Source organism: Bubalus kerabau, chromosome 13, assembly GCF_029407905.1.
Source record: "Bubalus kerabau isolate K-KA32 ecotype Philippines breed swamp buffalo chromosome 13, PCC_UOA_SB_1v2, whole genome shotgun sequence".
NCBI lineage: Eukaryota > Metazoa > Chordata > Mammalia > Artiodactyla > Bovidae > Bubalus > Bubalus kerabau.
In genome coordinates, this window is record NC_073636.1 from 4853142 (window position 1) to 4859503 (window position 6362).

General features: G+C 42.2%; 1 long non-coding RNA gene across 1 annotated transcript; it reads right to left on the reverse strand.

Moving 5' to 3' along the window:
- Nucleotides 1-4341: 4341 nt before the first annotated feature.
- Nucleotides 4342-6229, reverse strand: LOC129625287 (uncharacterized). Its single transcript, XR_008701310.1, has 3 exons — nucleotides 5964-6229; nucleotides 5473-5652; nucleotides 4342-4524 (listed from the first exon to the last, which is right to left on the reverse strand). It is a non-coding gene; the product is annotated as an uncharacterized LOC129625287 (long non-coding RNA).
- Nucleotides 6230-6362: the final 133 nt, after the last annotated feature.

Below are 6362 nucleotides of genomic sequence, written 5' to 3' on the forward strand. Positions count from 1 at the left end.
GCACTGCACGGGGACACTGGTGCTTTGAATGAGAATTATAGAGGAATTCAAATTGAAGGCCTCATCTCCTGACATTCCTAAATCTGTGCCATGTGGGTAAGGAAAGCAATTTTGCATGAAGTGTTTTTCCCTGAATATTCCAATCACACCTCTTAAATGACACCTTTGTTTATTGCCAGCCTGAGGCCGATACTGTAAGAAAATAATAAAACCCTAGCCTTTTGCTTTATGCCTCTCAGTAGTGTCTAATATTATCATTGCTTTTCCCAGGACCCTGCACATGGCATGTACTCTGTAGTTTGGCTTGGTGTGACATGAATTAGAGAGCACATCATACTTGGTCTCATAGATTTCTGGTCATACTTTCAGGGAGTTTTGTGACATTCTTACCACCTATAAATTCAAAAGGTCTGCTAGATTGTAAGATAATGTACTGGAAAAGTACACGTTACTGTAGAGAAAAAAATATTCCTGGAAGAGTCCTTTTCGGCTTTTGGAGTTGGAAGAAGAGAGCATGGCTTTATGAAACTAACATGTGGGACTCAAATGCAAATCTGAATTTCCTCTGTATGTGACTTTGCTAAAAAAATATTCATGTGAGAAAATAGAGTATCAAATATAATGCCTATTATAGATTAGGGAGGAGGCATTAGATGGTGTATGTCATCAATTCTTACTGTGGGTGAGATGCCATGCTTTGGTTGTGTGAGTAGACAAAACTGTGACATCTGCCCAGACCCTTGCCACTATGATGTCAGAGGGTAAAATGGAAATATATTTGGTGAAAATCAAACTTGTTATCACTTACTATTCTGACAGAGAGTAATGAAGGAGGGAGATGATTAGATCTGACGGTCAAGAGGGAAAGGGAACCTAATGAACGCCTTTAGGGTTATTTTTTTTCCTTCCCTCCAGAGATTAGTGTCACCAGTACTTATTCTTCACACACGGGAGACTGAGCAAATGACAGAGTGCAAGGAGGGTGCAGCCTTACACGTGAGGCTGGACTCACCCCTCGGAGGCTGACTATATGTGTGGAGAGGGTTTGGCAAAAAGAAAGCACTTTTGAGCTTACTGTTTTTGTTTTTTACCAGAGAGGTTCATTCTGTGTCACCCATAACTGAGATATTAATTCCAGTGATAAGTAAATAGTTTTTCAGCTTAAATAGAAATATGGGTTGTCACATTAGAATAGAATGCATTCTAGAGCCTCTGACATTCTAAAAAAGAATTTCAAGTAAACTAATCATCATTACTGCTGACTATTCCAACAAGAAGCTAAAATGAGCTCCCAAACAAGGATGAAAATGTTATCCTTCAGCAAACCCATTGTTAGCAAATTTTCTTTAAATCCACAGTCTCTCAAGCTTTATTAGCTGTCTTTAGCAGTGTTATTTTCAAATAATTTATTCAATTGGCTTTGAGTAGAAATAAGCATTTATTCCTTTGGATTAAGATGATCATTCATCCTGTATTCCCTTGGCAGTTCCAAATGTAACTATTGTGTTATAATTTTCCCATCGACCATAAGAATGTCCCAGTTAGTCTAGTATTTTTTTATTCTCGTTGTTTCACACATGTGGAAGGGTGTGAATCTCACATCTGGAAGCAGCAGGGGAATCATTTCCCGGACCACACATTTCATTGGGATTGGGGGGGTGGAGTGGTGTTCAAAGACATGGGTACCCTTCTTAGACCAGTTGTCTGGGGAGCTGGGGAGCAGGTGAGTGTGTAGCAAAGGATCGGCATGTCCGTGCTGAGCTGGGCTAGAGATTTCTAAGAGCCGTGGAGCTGAAGTGTTCTTCAGTTGCCCTGCCGTCCTTACTGCACAGAGTGGGATGCTGTGTGTACACAGCGGAACTGCTCCAGTTCAAGACTCATTCGCAGATGTCCTAGATCCGATTGGTAAACATAATTTATTATTTGTAGCGGCTTCCCAGGTGGTGTTAGTGGTAAAGAATCAGCCTGCCAATGCAGGAGACACAGAGACGTGGGTTTGATCCCTGGGTCAGAAAGATTTTCTGGAGAATCTAATTTAGCAAGTATTTGTTGAATATCTATTCTATGCCAGCCATTGTTCAAGGCCTGTGGAGGTAAGAGAACAAAGCCCTCCTTGTTGTGGAGTCTGTATTTTGGTTGGGTGAAACATAAAGTCAATAAACAATTCATAAAGTCAATAAACAATTAATGTAATATATGATGATGAGTATTCATGTAGGTCCAGTTCAATCACTCAGTCGTGTCCGACTCTTTGCGACCCCATGGACTGCAGCACGCCAGGCTTCCCTGTCCATCACCAACTTCCAGAGCTCGCTCAAACTCATGTCCATCGAGTCGGTGCTGCCATCCAACCATCTCATCCTCTGTCATCCGCTTCTCCCACCTTCAAACTTTCCCAGCATCAGGGTCTTTTCAAATGAGTCGGTTCTTCACATCATGTGGCCAAAGTGTTGGAGTTTCAGCTTCAACATCAGTCCTTCCAATGAATATTCAGGACTGATTTCCTTTAGGATGGACTGACTGGATCTCCCTGCAGTCCAAGGGACTCTCAAGAGTTTTCTCCAACACCACAGTTCAAAACCATCAATTCTTTGGGCCTCAGCTTTCTTTATAGTCCAACTGTCACATCCATACAAGACCACTGGGAAAACCATAGCTTTGACTAGACGGAACTTTTCAGCAAAGTAATGTTTTGGCTTCTAAATATGCTGTCTAGGTTGGTCATAGATTTTCTTCCAAGGAGCAAGTGTCTACATTTCATGGATGCAGTCACCATCTATAGTGCTTTTGGAGCCCAAGAAAATAAAGTCACTGTTTCCCTTGTTTCCCCGTCTATTTGCCATGAAGTGATGGGACCAGATGCCATGATCTTAGTCTTCTGAATGTTGAGTTTTAAGCCAGTTTTTTCACTTTCTTCTTTCACTTTCATCAAGAGGCTCTTTAGTTCCTCTTCACTTTCTGCCATAAGGGCGATGTCATCTGCATATCTGAAGTTACTGATATTTCTCTCAGCAATCTTGATTCCAGCTTGTGTTTCATCCAACCTGGCATTTCTCATGATGTACTCTGCATATAAGTTAAATAAGCAGGTTGACAATATACAGTCTTGATGTACTCCTTTTCCTATTTGGAACCAGTCTGTTGTTCCATGTCCAGTTCTAACTGTTGCTTCCTGACCTGCATACAGATTTCTCCAGAGGCAGATCAGGTGGTCTGGTATTCCCATCTCTTTCTGAATAATCCACAGCTTGTTGTGATCCATACAGTCAAAGGCTTTGGCATAGTCAATAAAGCAGAAATAGCTGTTTTTCTGGAATTCTCTTGCTTTTTCGATGATCCAGCAGATGTTGGCAATTTGATCTCTGGTTCCTCTGCCTTTTCTAAAACCAGCTTGAACATCTGGAATTTCATAGTTCACATACTGTTGAAGCGTGGCTTGGAGAATTTTGAACATTACTTTGCTAGCGTGTGAGATGAGTGCAATTGTGCAGTAGTTTGAGCATTCTTTGGCATTGCCTTTCTTTGAGATTGGAATGAAAACTGACCTTTTCCAGTCCTATGGCCACTGCTGAGTTTTCAAAATTTGCTGGCATATTGAGAGCAGCACTTTCACAGCATCATCTTTCAGGATTTGAAATCGCTCAACTGGAATTCCATTACCTCCACTAGCTTTGTTTATAGTGATGCTTCCTAAGGCCCACTTGACTTCGCTCTAGGATGTCTGGCTCTAGGTGAGTCATCACACCATTGTGGTTATCTGGTGAGTCTAATGCTGATGAGTCTAATAAAAGAAAAAAGCTCAGTCAGAATACAGGGCTGATATTAAGGGAAGAGCTCATTTAGACAGGATGGTTAGGAAAGACTTTTTCTATTTAGATGGCATTTGAGCTGAGACCTAACATGGTGAAAAAGGAATCCACATGGATCTATGAGAGAAGGTGTGAAAAGGATGAACTACTATAAAGTAGGGAAATTGACATCTTCCAGAAGCAGCAGAGATGTTACCCTGTCTGGGCTAGACTAAGCAAGGAAAAGACTGGGGGAGATTAAGATCAGTGAGGCTGTGGGATTAAGCTCATTTAGGGCCTTGTAGGGTTCAATGGTAAGTGTCCTAGAAACTACTGCAGTAACTGGATGACAGAGCTGCCATTTACCAAGGAGTAGGCTCCAGGTGGAGGGACCCCAAGCTCTAGACCGGGTGAGCTTGAAGTGCCTCTATGCTTCCAACTGAAGTCTTAAAGAGGCTATGTATTCTGTGAGTTTGGAGTTCAGAGAAGTATGGATCGAAATGGCTATTTATAAGTCACCAATATGAAAATGGTAATTAAAACCAAGAGGTTGGATGAAATCAAATAAATAATGAAATAATTAAATAAAGGATACTTATTTGTGAGTTCTTGGTTAAGAACCTATGTATGGATTTATACAGGTTTATACCATGGGCTGGATTCTTTAGATTGTGAGGAGGATCACCACACTCATCCCTTGTGTAAAATCCAGTTCCCCTTGTCCACTTACTATGGCCTAAGGAAGAAAAAAGAGGAAAGGTGATGTTTATACTCTCATATGCTGATCAGAATGCTTTTCACTGTAGAGCAGGGTTCCTGTGCTTTAAAAGGCATGTACTCATAATTCAATTTTCTCTTTCACTACCTCTTTTCTGAATGGTTCATTCTGAAAGATTGGTCTTATTCTTTGAGGGCAGCTAACTATATTTCCACTTTCTGCATGTTCTCCCATGTGGTAGCCTTGTCTTTGCAAAGGGGTTGGCTTAACCTTCAGCAAGGTAGTCTAGGTCAGTCTAGTAAAGTTTTCTTTGCTAGTGTTCCATCTTGGGTAGTGGAGGCATTCCCACAACTGATTGGCTAATTTGAATTGTACTGTCTTTGGGAAATCAGTATTTCTGGATTTAAGGAAGTGGAATAGAATCACTCATCTTGGCCAAGAATCTGGGTCCTTGATTGCATTTTTTCACCAGAAAACCGTGCATTGAGTGTCCTTGGCTGTATGCCCATGGCTCTTTTTTCCTGTTTTATCCATTGTTCCTTGTGTTTAGCTCCTTTGGGGCATCTCAGAGGGGAAGATGGATGAGGGGTAGGGTTTACCTACCTAAATCTGAACAGAGTGCCTTTTTAAAGACCCTGCTAGCAAAGTGTGGTTTCCTGGGAATGAAGAAACACCTTGAAATAATATGCATTTTGTGGGTTCCTTTGACTCTTCCTCTCTGCCTAGACAGGGATTGCGTTTTGTTTCCAGATATATTCCCAATGACTAACATGATCCCTGGCATATGGGAAGCACTCTGTGAAGCTTGTTGAATGAGGAAAGGAAACAGGGCCCCTGGCATTATCTATTTTCTCTGAAAGGGGGCAGGATCATGTTTTCACAATGAGCCATTCCTTCCTCCTTTCTTCCATAGCAGGAGAATTCACCTCTCTGCCACTGATTTTGTTTCCAACTTCCTGAAGGTACCTGGGATTCTGAAGGTCATTTGTTGCTTTGGCTTGGATATTGGAACAACCATATCATGCAGCTTTCCATCTCTTCTTGAAATTCTGAAACGGGCTGTGATCCAATGTGGGATTATTTCCCTCTACTTCTTTGGGGGTCCCTGACCTCCGGGATCTAAATGCCTGGAGATCTGAGGTGGAGCTGTATAATAATAATAGAAATAAAGTGCACAATTAAAGTAATATGCTTGAATCAACCCCAAACCATCCCCCTGCTCCCTGGCTCATTGAAAAATTGCCTTCCACAACACTGATCCCTGGTGCCAAAAAGGCTGGGAACCACTCACTCTGCTACTTCACCATCTAAACTGCTTGCACCTGCAGTGTGGTCGGCGTATTGTCCCGGGACCACCTGGGGATTCTGACCCATCACCCCCAAGCACACATGGTCACATACTTCTTTTGGCAAGGGGAACTGGAGGCCCATCTTCTTCCTGTTCACTCGGACCTTACCTCTCCTTAGTGGCCCAAATCCAGTGAACTCCTATACGGATGGGGCTTGGAAGCCGCATGTCACTCACTTGGCACTAACTGTTTCCTTTCTTTGTTACTATACACTAATACACAGGCTCTCAAACATTAGCATTTACCAGAATCACCTGAAGGGCTTGTTATAACATTCCTGGGCCCCACCCCCCAGGTTTCTGATTCAGTAGGTCTGGGGTGGAGCCTGAAAGTTTGCATTTTTAGCATGTTCTCAGGTGAGGTTGATGATGCTGATCCCAGGACAAGGTATAGGAAATGACGAGGCTGGTAGCTCTTCATCATGGTAGCACATTGGAATCACTTGGGACAAATTCTAATCTCTACAACGCTCAGGTCCCAGTTTAATCAGAATCACTGAATGTGGAA